This window comes from Lathamus discolor, chromosome 21 (genome assembly GCF_037157495.1).
Source record: "Lathamus discolor isolate bLatDis1 chromosome 21, bLatDis1.hap1, whole genome shotgun sequence".
In the NCBI taxonomy this organism is placed as follows: domain Eukaryota; kingdom Metazoa; phylum Chordata; class Aves; order Psittaciformes; family Psittacidae; genus Lathamus; species Lathamus discolor.
This window is the reverse complement of record NC_088904.1, coordinates 956,480-969,011: the sequence shown is the minus strand read 5'-3', so window position 1 is coordinate 969,011 and position 12,532 is coordinate 956,480. Positions and strand designations below refer to the sequence as shown.

The 12,532-nt window shown below is 49.7% G+C and overlaps 1 long non-coding RNA gene across 1 annotated transcript; it reads right to left on the bottom strand.

Moving 5' to 3' along the window:
- Positions 1-540: 540 nt before the first annotated feature.
- LOC136024334 (uncharacterized) lies at positions 541-6,439 on the bottom strand. Its single transcript, XR_010616807.1, has 3 exons — positions 6,201-6,439; positions 1,399-1,486; positions 541-694 (listed from the first exon to the last, which is right to left on the bottom strand). It is a non-coding gene; the product is annotated as an uncharacterized LOC136024334 (long non-coding RNA).
- Between the last annotated feature and the right edge of the window lie 6,093 nt (positions 6,440-12,532).

Below are 12,532 nucleotides of genomic sequence, written 5' to 3'. Positions count from 1 at the left end.
ATGAGGGTGGGTAGTAACTTCCTGCCCATGAGAGCCAAACCCACTGTGCACAGAGCAGCCCATCCATGGTGGATCCCATCCACAGGCAGATGGAAGAAGAAGGAAGAGGAGAATAGAGGATTCCCAAAAGCATTCAAATCCCTGGAGAAGTATTTGGGACTGGAGACCTGGAGCGTGAACATGAATGTGTGCACTTCAGAAGTGAAACAGATGGTTTATGGCCGAGAGAAACAGGCAAACAATGAAGGGATGCGTTGGGAAAAGCCAACAAAAGCCAGGCGTTCAGGATTGCTTGAATAGCCTTCAAATACACTTTAATTCATAAATTGCTATGATTTGGGGTTTTTTTCCCCCCTCTATTTCCAGCAATCCCGAGAAATAGGATGGCTCCGTCTATTCCCATCCCAAACGGAGATGCGGACTCCCCAGCTATCTCCTCCTTGCTTTGCAGGAAAGCATGGAGTTCAGCCCTTATTTCCCACCCCCTGCACAAATCCCTTCCCCACACACCCCTCCAGGCTGCCACAGCCCAGTGCTCCCAGTCCCAACCAGTAGTGCAGTGCTTTGGTGGATGGGCGTCATCTCCAGGAGGTTCCTGCCCATCACTGCGTGGAAGCGCACCGTCACGGCCCCAGGTTTCATTAAACAGGAATATCCCATCCAACAGGAGCCTCGTTGTCTTTCAGAGTTGTCTCTAATTAGAAATTAAATTGCATTTTTATGGCGTCTTTCATCCTTGGATCTCCAAGTGGGTTTACACAAGCATCAATTTTGCCTTTCCCTCTGATGCCCCATAAAACTGCAATAAACAGGTAATGGGATAGGCAGGAGCCTGCTCTGGGGCACGTGGCCGGTCAGCAACAAGCATGGAAGGAAACCCCCAAACACCTGAGCTTGCACAGCACGAGGGGGCCGTAAAAGAGGGATAAAAGAAGCTGTGAAATAGGGATCTGAGCATCACTGCATCCATCCCCTCCTTGGGACCCTGGAGCCCCGCATGGCTGCGTGCCGGCGCAGGGAATTGCTGCCAGGGAAAGGGGAAGCCCTGGGAGTGTCAGGAGCTGTTAAGACGCATGACATATTGAGGGAATTAAAACACACTTAGGGAAATCTCCAAATAAGTTATTTATTTATTTCATAGTTTTTGTTCCTCCTCCTTTTTTTTAGCTTTAAAGAATAACACCGTCTCAAGCTGCGGTAATGTATTCAGGCAACACAACTGAGTCAGAGCTAATTGAATTTAAAAGCAGGTATTACATCTGTGCCTTCAGAGTGAGTACATCCTGAAAATCACTTCAGTGATGAAGTGTTTTACCCAACTACTACTTAATCTCTCTACATAGAAAGCAGAATTAACCCCGCTGCGCCGCCTTCATTAAGGAAACCAAATGAAGTTACCTGGTGAGATGCAAATGTGCTGCAAGTGGCGAAACTTCAGCTGAAGTTTCTTAAATCCAGAGGGACTCCTCTTTTTTTCTGTGAAATCCTGCAAAGTGGTTTAAACCAGGTCAGTTATTTGGGTCCCGTTTTACTTTCCTTCCTTAAATCCAAGAGGAAATAAGTACACTTGGCCCTGCGTATAAATACATATATGACTAAATGGGTCAGCTTCCCGCACCGCTCTCCCTGGCACCATCCGTACCTACTCTCTTTTCCCCATTCCCACCCCATTTTCCCCTTCCCTCCCACCAGACCATCTCCCTCTCTCCAGGAGAGAGCATCAAGCAAACGAAGGACAAAACATGCCCAATATAATCCATGTCCCACTGCAGCAGCACTGAGCATCCTCCAGAACCCCCCTGCTCTCCCCCAGCAGTTAAATAAACCCCAGGGCAGGTCAGCAGCCCTAAAGCAACAGGACATGAACCCTCCATGGATGGAGTAAACCCTGTAGACCTTCTTATAAACCTATTTCTTTATACACATATAGAGTCATAGAATGGGTTGGGTTGGAGGGGATCTCAAAGATCATCTAGATCCAATCCACACTATATATATTTACTTTAATACTTACATATAAAGCTATATACTTGTATAGAGATAAAGTGTATATACACTCTGATAGAGCTATATTTACATTCAATTACTTTATATACCCGGCATATTACTTCATTTATGCATGTACATCTCACATATATTATACATATTCCTTTATATACTTGATACCAACTAAAAGCCCAAAGCAATTGCCTGAGCACAAGACCTCGATGCATCCCACCATCCCTCCCATCCTTGAGCCAATGTGGGTCCTGGGGGAAGTGATAGACCCCATTCCTCTGGGCTGGAAACAGCAGGAAAACGCCCATAAAGAACCACTTGCAAAACCATTCCAGCAAATCAACATTTTTGGCTGGCTCTGTTTCTCCATCAGCTCCCAAGGCAGCCACGAGGGAGCTGGGAAAGCTGTGGGGATCCCCTCAACGCTTCATGAATTTCAAGCGCAGGCAATTGATTTACATCGCCAGAAATTTGCACAGGGAGGGGAAAAGGGAAAAATGAGCTCTTCACCATTCATTAATTTCCTCTAAAATTCATTCATTCATCCAATTAGGCAGCTGAAATGGTGCATTGTAATTTAGATACCCTGTGACACGCCATGACTATTGATGGTTCCCGATTCAAAGGGAACAGGAACAGAATAAATCTCAGGCTATGGGCTCTTCAAAACCTAATTTCCCTCTAGTTACGAACTAGTAAATTACCCAGAGAAATCAGGAGAGATTCAGACAAATTTAGGTTGGGCATCAAGAAACGGAGCAGGTTCTTCATTGGCCGGGCACAAGTTTGGACCTCAGCTCCCAGCTCTAAATCTGGGGGAATTGTTTCCTTTGCAAAATATCTCAGAATTCCTCATGGATGACTCTGAAACAGGGGCACCCCCCATTGTGTGCCCACCCAGAAGAGCGTCTCCTACAGCATCACCAGCTTTCTTAACTGGGGTTTCATTTCCAACCTCAGCATCTTTAGTAGCAGGGAGAGGTACTGGGCAGGACAACCGCCAACATCAGTACATCAGCTTTGTGCTGCAGAGGGCAGGTTTCAGCAGTAATAAACAAGGTGATTTCATGTTGCCTCTTTGCCATTAAGAGTCACTGCAATTTGCTGACTGAGATGGAAATGGACCTTATCAGGGTAATAAAGCAGCATCATGGGGGCCCTATGGATGTCACCAGCCAGGTCTTCCTGCTCCACGTGGCTCAACCCCTTTTGCAGAGGACAAGGGCAAAGCTCAGCGTATTTTCAAGTTTTTCCAAGGGACTTTTCAAGCTGAATTAAGTTGCAGCCCTAAAAGAATTAATCTCACCAAGCCACTAGAACACATGGAAATCAGGTTTTCCCCAATTTCCCCTACTGACCTCACTGCGAGCCGGAGCACTCCATCTCCTTGTCTGCGAGATGCATTGAAATGGCCCCATTTAACCCAGCTATAGAGGGAAATTTGGGGCCAGACTAAATCACTTGGAGGCTCCCACAAGTCAGTCACAGGCTATGGAAGAGAACTGAGGACTTCACATTCCCCTAATGACCATGAAACCCAACGGCTGGGCTCAGGGTCCTGCTCCAGCGCTATGGGAACACACAGCATAAATAACACAGCAATAAATATTCAAGTCAGATGGCTTCATCCTTTAAGTGAATATGGAGATATATATAGATACGTATTTAGCGAGAGTTATAGGCAACTCATCATCATAACATGTGAGCACTTATTGAGCTTTCCAGGATTTAAGGTGAGATCCAGAGATGCACTTTAGGTGCTGTCACTTTGGCAACGCGATGCCTAAAATAGGTGATGGGACGCTCAAGGACACAGCTTCCAGGCCGAGACCAGTGCTTTCCACGTGGAAAAAAACCTTTCCTCTGGCTGCACCAAAGGACTTCCTGATGGCCCACAGACATCTTGGGGCACCATCAAGGTTTAAATCCAGATGTCCTCAACTTCAGCCCAATGTCTTGGCTCCCAAAACCAATATATACCCATGATCCGGGAGCCAGAGGGTTTCTTCCCCCATCACCCTTCCCTCTGATCCCCATGATCCCTCCTTGTGAAGAGAAGATCCACCTAAAATCTCTGCCTGGGAAGCTGCTGGGAGGAGCAGGCGATCAAAACCCTCACAAGCTGGTCCATGCTCTAAGGGATGGCTCCTGCAGCTCCACTGTGCGGAGAAGCTCCCATTTCTCCTTTTATCCCTCCAAAAGGTTAACCAGAAGCACAGGGTTAAGATCTGGAGGTAAAAAAGGGAATTCCTTGTGTCAGCACTGGGGGGAAAAGAAGGACCCCCCTTTCCCCCAAAAGCCTCCAAGGAAAAGGAAGAAGCAAATAAGTTTCACCAGGTCTTGAAACCGCTGCGATTGCCTTTGTGGTCTGATTGCTCCTGGGTTTCCAGACGCATTTCTTGCCATAAAATTAGTCCCACTTTTTATGTCTTTTCCTTTGCTGCTGGTCTGGGATGATTATTTTAATTGCTTTGCCATGTTGATCCCTCCCGTTTCCCTGGGGAAGGGGGTGAGGGACCTAATTCAGTGGTTGTCACCCTCCCGGAGGATGCTGCGGCTGCTGAAAGGAGTCGGCTGCTCAGATTTTGGGGTGAGTATTGACATTAACCTCAGCAGAGCCCGGCCATGAAGGGAGGAAAGAGCGATCAGAAACCCGGCAATTCCTTGCAGGTCTTTCTGAAGAAAGAAGAGATCTAGACACAACCCACAGCCATTGGGAATGTACTAAGAGCATAGGAGGGAACAAACCCACCTGAATAAGATAAAAGCTGCCTCATCTGTAACCCTTTTAATAACCATCTCATTTCTAACAGCACTGACTTCTCCTCACCAGCTCTCCAGAACAGCATCTATATTTGTTTTCTTTTTGATATACAGCTGCAATAGGAAGCCATGCGTGAAGTTTATTAAGCCTGGGTAATTTTCTATCAGTTCTGTGTGCTATTGATTTCATCTATACTGTTATCTTGCTCTGCCTCAACCTGAAAAGTGATTTAAAAAACAAACAGAGAAAAAAAAAAAAAGCATATCATTCTCTAAAAACACAACTATTATGGGATGGAGACGTTGCCATTTTGGCTGCATTAACAACAGGCTGAAAAAGAATGAGGCGGAGATACAAATCTTATTAAGGAGGCTTTGATGGTACCGAGACTAAAGCGGAGGGAGCGGCTTGAGCTGAACCAAAACACGGAGCCGAATCCAAACTTAACTCCACACATCCCTGTTTCAGGGCTAAGAAGGGAAATTGGATTTGCTTTTGCTTTAACCAGCCTCGCTTCATCCTGGACCAGCTCTCCACTGCCCAACCTCTCCCACGTCCTTGGAGTTACTCCCAGTTTATGGCATAAGCAAGAGTGAGCTCAGAGCGAGCGGCTCTACCCACTGCGCTGGCAATGCTCGGAGCTGGCACGGGTCCACCTCAGGCTCGCAAGTCCTACACAGAGTCAGAAATGCAGCTCCTCAATGCAGAAAAACAAAGCCCGAAGCCTTCTGCAGGCCACAAAGGGGCTCTGAAGCTCTTCAGCCTGACCCAGGGCTTCCCTCCTGCTCCTCCGAGCACACCCAGGGCCATTGGATTCCCAGCCCTGTGCCAAGAGCATCCCAAGCAAGCAAAGGTTTTTTGCACAGCTGGAACATCAGCCTCGTGGGCTTGGCTCCACGGGTCAAAAAGACAAGGGGTGGCAGTAAGTTAGACACAGGCCCCAGGCAAGTCCAAACCTTCCCAAAGCTGTGGGATGCCAGGGTTTGGGTCGGGCCCATCTGTACTCGGTTCGTTGGCTCCCTCGGCTGACTGGCACGAACCAGCCTGCGGTGACATTTAAAACATATTAATTAAGAAATCAAAATGCAGTCACCTCATTTAGCCTGTTCTCCGAGCACAGCTCCTTGTCAATGATGGGCACCGGCACAACCCAGCTCCACTCTCCAGCTCTCCCTGCCCTGCCGTAACCAGAATATCCCTGTTTTCCTCCCCAGTTTTCCATGGCTTTAGGTCACCTTCATTTTCTTACCAGTCATCCCAGTGCAACCCAGGGACATCAAGGGCTCCGGACCCACAGCACAAGGGGAACTTGTCCTGGCTGGACTTAATAAGCAAAGTACAGCTGAAAGGCTGCAAGATGAGTTGCGGGAATGAGAGTGCTTTGTGGGACATCATCCAATTCCTGCTGGACAAAATCCATCATCCCCTCAGTACTCACCTGCCTCTGTGCCAAGAGACACCAGAGATAGCCAGGAGCTTCAGGGACCTCCAAAACTTTGTCCTACCAAATGAGGATGGAGCGGGGACAAGGGACTCCAAGTGGGATTGATGGAGTTTAGGGGCACACAGGAAAAGCAATGGAAGCAACAGGCCTGTTCCCCACGCTCCGGCCTGGAACATTGTGCTTGTCCCAGGCATTCCTTGATCTTCCTTGGAGAAGGTCTCTGCAGCACAACGTTGCACCTGGCCGGCAGCCTCAGGGAAGGGATGGGCAATGAGCTCAGGCTTAAATCTCTGCCCTTCGGCTCAGCACCAGCACCTGTGGGCACTTTGGGATGAGGCTAAATGGCTTTTATCACCTCCCAGCCCCTGGTCTCATTGAGGTAGCAATGGAATCACTTATGTTGGGGTCTTCTTGCAGTGCATTGGTGGGGAAGAGATGGACAGAGGGCAGGAAATTACAACCTTCCTCCAGAACGCTCCATCAGCAGCACCTGAAGGCAGCCAGGCTCTTCTCAAAGAGCTGAGGAGCAGCCCCATGGCTGTGACATTAGCAATGCATTAAGTTTAAGCATTTTCAATAAAGAAAAACAATCCAGTCAGACTTGCTTTATGATTCATAGTAATTGCAAATAGGAGCAGTTAATATAATTGTCCAGCTGAGACCAGCAGGCTGGGAACATGTAGCAGTGAGATGTACAATCAAGGAAGGCTGGGAGGGAATTTAAGTGCAGGTTAAGCAAATGCATTACTTTAATAACACACAGAGACAGCCCTTGTAGTTATAAAAAGGATAAAATAAATATTGTACCAGAAATCTACAGAATGGGAGGTTTTATCACCAAGAACTGCCCGCTTGCTATTTACTTTCAATTTAGGTTTTACAAAAGCTGTATTCGCCCTGGGTTTTATGTATGGAAGAGAATGACTTGAGTTGACAAATGACCTTATTCCTCCATCAGTTTTAGAGGGGAGCCTCAGTTTCTCAGATAAAAAATAAGGAATAATAGATGGTCACTTCCCTGCAGTCATCCTGGAGAGAGAAAGATGCCTTTTTCCCTATATTTGTCTATAAAAAGGAGGACAATAACTCAAAGGGATGATGTTGCTTCTGCTCCTCTCTGCCTTGGAGGTGCGCCAACCTCTTTGAGTCCTCCAAATGGCACGATGTGGAGACTCGCTTCTCCGCAGTGGTTTTGAGCCTGAACCTCAGCCCTTCCCTTACGCCACCTCGGCCGTGACTGTGGTGGTAGGGGATGGCCTAGGAGGGAAGCCCAGCTTTGGGGCACGGCTCTGATGCTGTGCACGACCCTTCTTTAGGTTTCCAAGCCCGAAAACGAGGGGTTTCTGAGCTGGTTTCTCAGTCCTAAAATTAGAGTTTTCCCCCTTTTAAATAATTAGCTTGAGCTGGTTCAGTGTGAAGCATCTAAATAGGAGCGGATTAAAGCAGCAGCTATTGAAAGACATCGCATCATCGTTATTTACCCAGCTTAACCAAACTCAGGCTCTCCAGAGAAGAACTATAGTGCTTTATTAAAAGATATTTCTGAGGGCAGCACATTAAATTAAAGTATCTTGTTCACAGCTTCCTGACTTAATGACACATGAACAGCTAAACAAAACAGAGCGTTGGCTCATTACAACCACTTATAAAATATTTAGGGTCTTAAAATTAACCCTACCCGAGCACCTTCCGCTTGTTTAGGAGGCAGAATGAGGATGCACAGGCTCGAGTGGGTTACCTGCAGCACAGAAAGAGAAGTATTGATGGCAAACTCCCTTTGGATGTTAGCTGCTGTTCTTGGGGGGGCAATGGGTTCATGCAATGGGTTCATGCTGGGGTGGCAGTGCCAGCATTCCTCATCCAGGTGAAAGGCTAAGAAATGCAGGATGGGAAATGCCAAACATGTCAATATCCACCCCCCCAAAAAGCCCATCCCCAAACCCAAATGAAGAGGGGCTCTTGCAGAGCCCCCCAGGGCTATGCATGGTGCTGCGTGGCTGCAGGTGCAGTAACCAAGCCTGTATCCAGAGAGCTTTGTACCGGGGGAAGGAGACAGGGAATGTGCTTGTGAAGGCACAGAATTTAGCATGAGGAGGTAATGGGATTGCGGTGGCTTCCCAGTAAATGTCATTGCTGTAATTAGGAGAACAATTATTGTCACCCGGCAGAGCTGTCCCCTATCTGTCATTGGAGCAGGAGCAGCCAGAGCCACAATTAACACCCGCGCAGGTGGGTCACCCACTTCCAACCCTGCTAAATGGGATCGACGAGGGCAGAGCAGCACCCGACAGCAGCCAGAGGCGCTGGGGAGAGGGATGTGGCGGGGTCCATCCCAACCGGTCCCGTCCTGATTCACACCAGGACGTGCGCATCAGGCACCGTCGCACCTCCCAGCTCGATGGAGCTGTTTCTTACAGCACCGGCCCCATGCTCTGGCCTTGTTCAGGGCAGTCTTTGAGCAACTGCTGATTTACAAAGCGGAGACCTTGGAGGCCAAACCTGCCTCCACCTACAGCAGGAGGAAGCTGGAGAAGCTCCAAGGAGGAGGAGGAAGATGCCCCAGTGATGAAGCCAGCCCAGGAACACGTCCGTCATCTCCAGCTTCGCCTCCACCTACTTGTTTTCTGGGTGGAAATGCGCAGCTGACAGCACATGTGAAGTATGGGGCACTGAGGAGTGAAAACGCAGTTCCCTTGATGCTGGAGAGAGGAGGAGGCTGCAGCCATAAACGTCTGTTAATGGCATCCGAGTCCCCCGAGTCGGCTCCTCTCCGGCTCGAGCCCTGTGCTTACAATCATAGAATCATAGAACAGTTTGGGCTGGAAAGGACCTCAAGATCATCCAGTTCCAACCCCCCTGCCATGGGCAGGGACACCTCACACTAAACCAGGTCCCTCGAGGCTTCATCCAACCTGGCCTTGAACACTGCCAGGGACGGAGCACTCACAACCTTCAGCTTCCCAGCACGCATCCCTGAGCTCCCCAATCCTTCTCCTGCCGCACGCCCTGACCTGCAAGCGCTGCTGCAGTGCGAACCGGGGCTCAGCGGAGCACAGCCCTTCGCTGGCGCTGCGAGGGTGTCACCACCAGCCAGGCCACAACGAGCCCAGCGAGCAGCGTCCTGCAGCCAGCTTTGTCAACTGGGGCAGAGAAGAGGCTCCCGCTCCAAAGGGAAGAGCCATGCAATGGAGGGAAGGAACAGGGGGGGGCAATTACATCCACCGAAAGCATTTGCAGCATCTTTGCAGCTTGCTATGATTAACCATGGCCAGAGTGCTATTAGCAGCCCGGTAGGATGATTAACAAGCTCTCCTAATAGCTGTTTTTAAACCTGCTTAAAAAAATAAAGCTGGAGCAGAGCTGGAAGGGGGTGGGGAGCCCGGGTGGTATCTCCAAGGAAACCAGCAACAAAATGGGCTTTGGCACATCGCGGAACCAGGCGGGTAATCAAAGATTACAACCAGCTTTAATTTAAGGTTAATTATTATTTACTCTCTGGAGGCCACCCCGTCAGAAAGCAGCAGTCGGGCTGACCTTCGGCAGCTCATGGTCCATCCCTTCGGAAAGGTTTGCCGGCATCTCCCGCTGGGAATGGGGATGGAGGGAGGGGAAACAGGAGCTGGGAGAGGGAGGAATCGATGGAGAAGGATGGAGAAGGGAAATAGAAATGGAAGCATCGGATGCTGGGGTGGATGAGCTTCATCCAGCGTTGTTCAGATGTTGCCCCCACTGCAGACATGGTGAACTAATATTGGATCCCGATCGATTCCCACTCAGTGGAATCACACCAGCATTTTCCTACAAAAGCAGCTCCATTTTTATCAATGAGACCATCTGCACCCATGGAGGAAGAGAAGGAGCCTCTTCCGTGGCCGTGGATGAGTGCTCAGGGACGGGGGATCATGTCTAGGGATGGAGGCTTAACCATGGCTCCTCTTACCAAGGGCACCAGCACAGCCCCAGATCCTCTTGGAGCTTATCCAGTGGATGGATGCGTCTGGCTCCATCCCCGGACCAGACAGGCTGCCCATAGATAGAGGTGGGCAGGGACCAGGGCTCAGCACCCCACACTCCCTCATCCCCATCCCTTTTTCTCCTCCTTAGCACCTAAAGCTGCCCACAAGCCCAACTCAACCCCATTCTGCTCCAATACCCCCTTGCTCCTCTCCAGGCTGGCTCCCCTCTGTTTTAACACATGAAAGCAGAATGCAAAGACACTTGTCAAAGTCCATCCTGGAGGACAATTTTCACCCCCCAGACCCCATTTTGCCCCTGCCCTGACAGTGCTGCATCCTCAGCAGCTGAGATTAAGGCTGGTGACAAGTCCCCGAAGCTCTCCTCCCTTTGCTTGGAGACAGACACATTTAATTATGATAGAAAGGCAATCCGGGTGCGTGCTGCAAATACTCAAGGTGATTTGAAGCGTGAAGCTGCATAAGGTTTGTGAGATTTGAGTTCCCAGTCTGTTTGGGCTTGTTTAGACAGTTTCTGCTCTTCATTCCCCCTGTATTTTCCCATGCTCCCTAGCATGTGGGGACTGCAGAAAGGCAAGGCTGAAAGAACCAGGAAGGTTTCAGTAACTCCATTCCTTATTTGATGCCTGGGGTGAAAGTTAGTGGCAATGGGAGCATGGGGTTGGGTGAGGAGGGGACGGGTACCGGAGGAGTCATCACCTCCATCCGGGAGCAGTTTTCAGTCCCTCTCTTTAGGATTCATCTCTCTCTTGCCCATCACTTTGCTGATCACTTTGCTTTGGCTTCATAGGGGTTTGTGAATTGGACAGTGGAGAAGGAGAAGGTTTCCCCCAATGCTGATCCCTTGGGATGAGACCTGTGTGTGGTCCTCTCCATCGTACAACATTTCAGGTAGATGCAGTGGCATCAGCAGGAGCAACCCAGGGCGGGATGCAGAGGAACTTGGGATGCAGTAAACCTTCTCCTGCCCTCCTGAGACATAGAAACCTGGCCATAAAGCAGCACTTGGAAGTCAACAGGGGCCTTGGTTGATCCCTCTGTCCTCCAACCCACTGATCCTCTGTCCTCCAACCGGCCCAGTTCACACATGGATCTCGGAGATCAAGGGCTGGTTTGGGATCTCCCTGAGCTACCAGCCAATGCAGTGTCTATTTGCTTTTGATCCCAGCCGGAACTCACTGGTAGCAGGTTTCAGACCTGGATAAGGACAGGTAATATCCTGGAAACGCTGCAGATATTTGGAGAAAATAAAACTAACGGGTTTTTTTTTTTCATTTCATGCCCCATTTGCCCCATAAAGTGAGATCTTGGCCCCTTTTCTGTCAGAGGATGCTCTGGAACAGCCCCCCTGGCCCCAAGAGCGGTATCTGGGTTGGAGAAATCACCCTCCCACTGTCAAAATGCAGACGGGATGACTCCATGTGGCCCAAATTTCAGGCAACCAAGAAGTGCTTCTGTGTCTGTATTAACACTGGATTTGGGCCAGACCCGCGGCAAGGCACATCCAAAACCCATCACACATAACTGTCTTATGCTGCATGATGTCCCCAGGCACATCCCTGTCCTGAGCCCCTCATGTGAAGGGTGGAAGGATCCTGCAGGCATGCGCGCAGGTACAACGCTCAAGGGCAACGTGAAGCCCTCAGAAAGGGCTCAGGGATGGAGAATCATACCCTGCGGCAATGAGGACACGGTCGGGCATGGCTCGGGCTTGGTCTATGTGGCCATTTCACATTACTCTTGGGCTATTTCGCCCCTCTCAAGCTACTGAGGCAAGGAGCACACCACAAATCACAGTGGCTCAGTGGCCAATATGATGGTTACCACATGAGGAAGGTACAAAGTATGGAGGGGAAAAAGAGCTATTTTGAGAAACATGCTCAGAGCACCTATCTGCTATGTATCTGCACCTATCTGCTATGTATCTGCTTGAGATACGGCCTGTGATGATGGGCAGAGAGGGGAACGTGGGATGCCAGTTATTGAGACCTCTGGTGCAGAAGGTGCCACCAGCCAGCACCAGCTCCTGATCAAGTGCCAAGAGGAAAAAGCCAGGCTGGGGGGAGCAAGGCGAGGAGGATGCTTTGGGTCTCGTGGTGGGGAGGATTTGTTTGTCGGGGGGGGGTTAAGCAGCAGTTTTGCATCCCTGGTTGCCATGGCAGCAGAGAGCAGACCACACACTGCACGGCCCACCCAGGGCTGACACACAGCAGGAGGTGACCCTGGCATCACCTCCTAAATCCCATCTTCGCATCAGCATTAAGGGGCCGTTCCTGTTGCAAAGGGGCACAGCAGCAAGGGATGCAGGAGCCCAAGCTTCACACCTTTAACACGTTTCCCACTTGTTGGTTC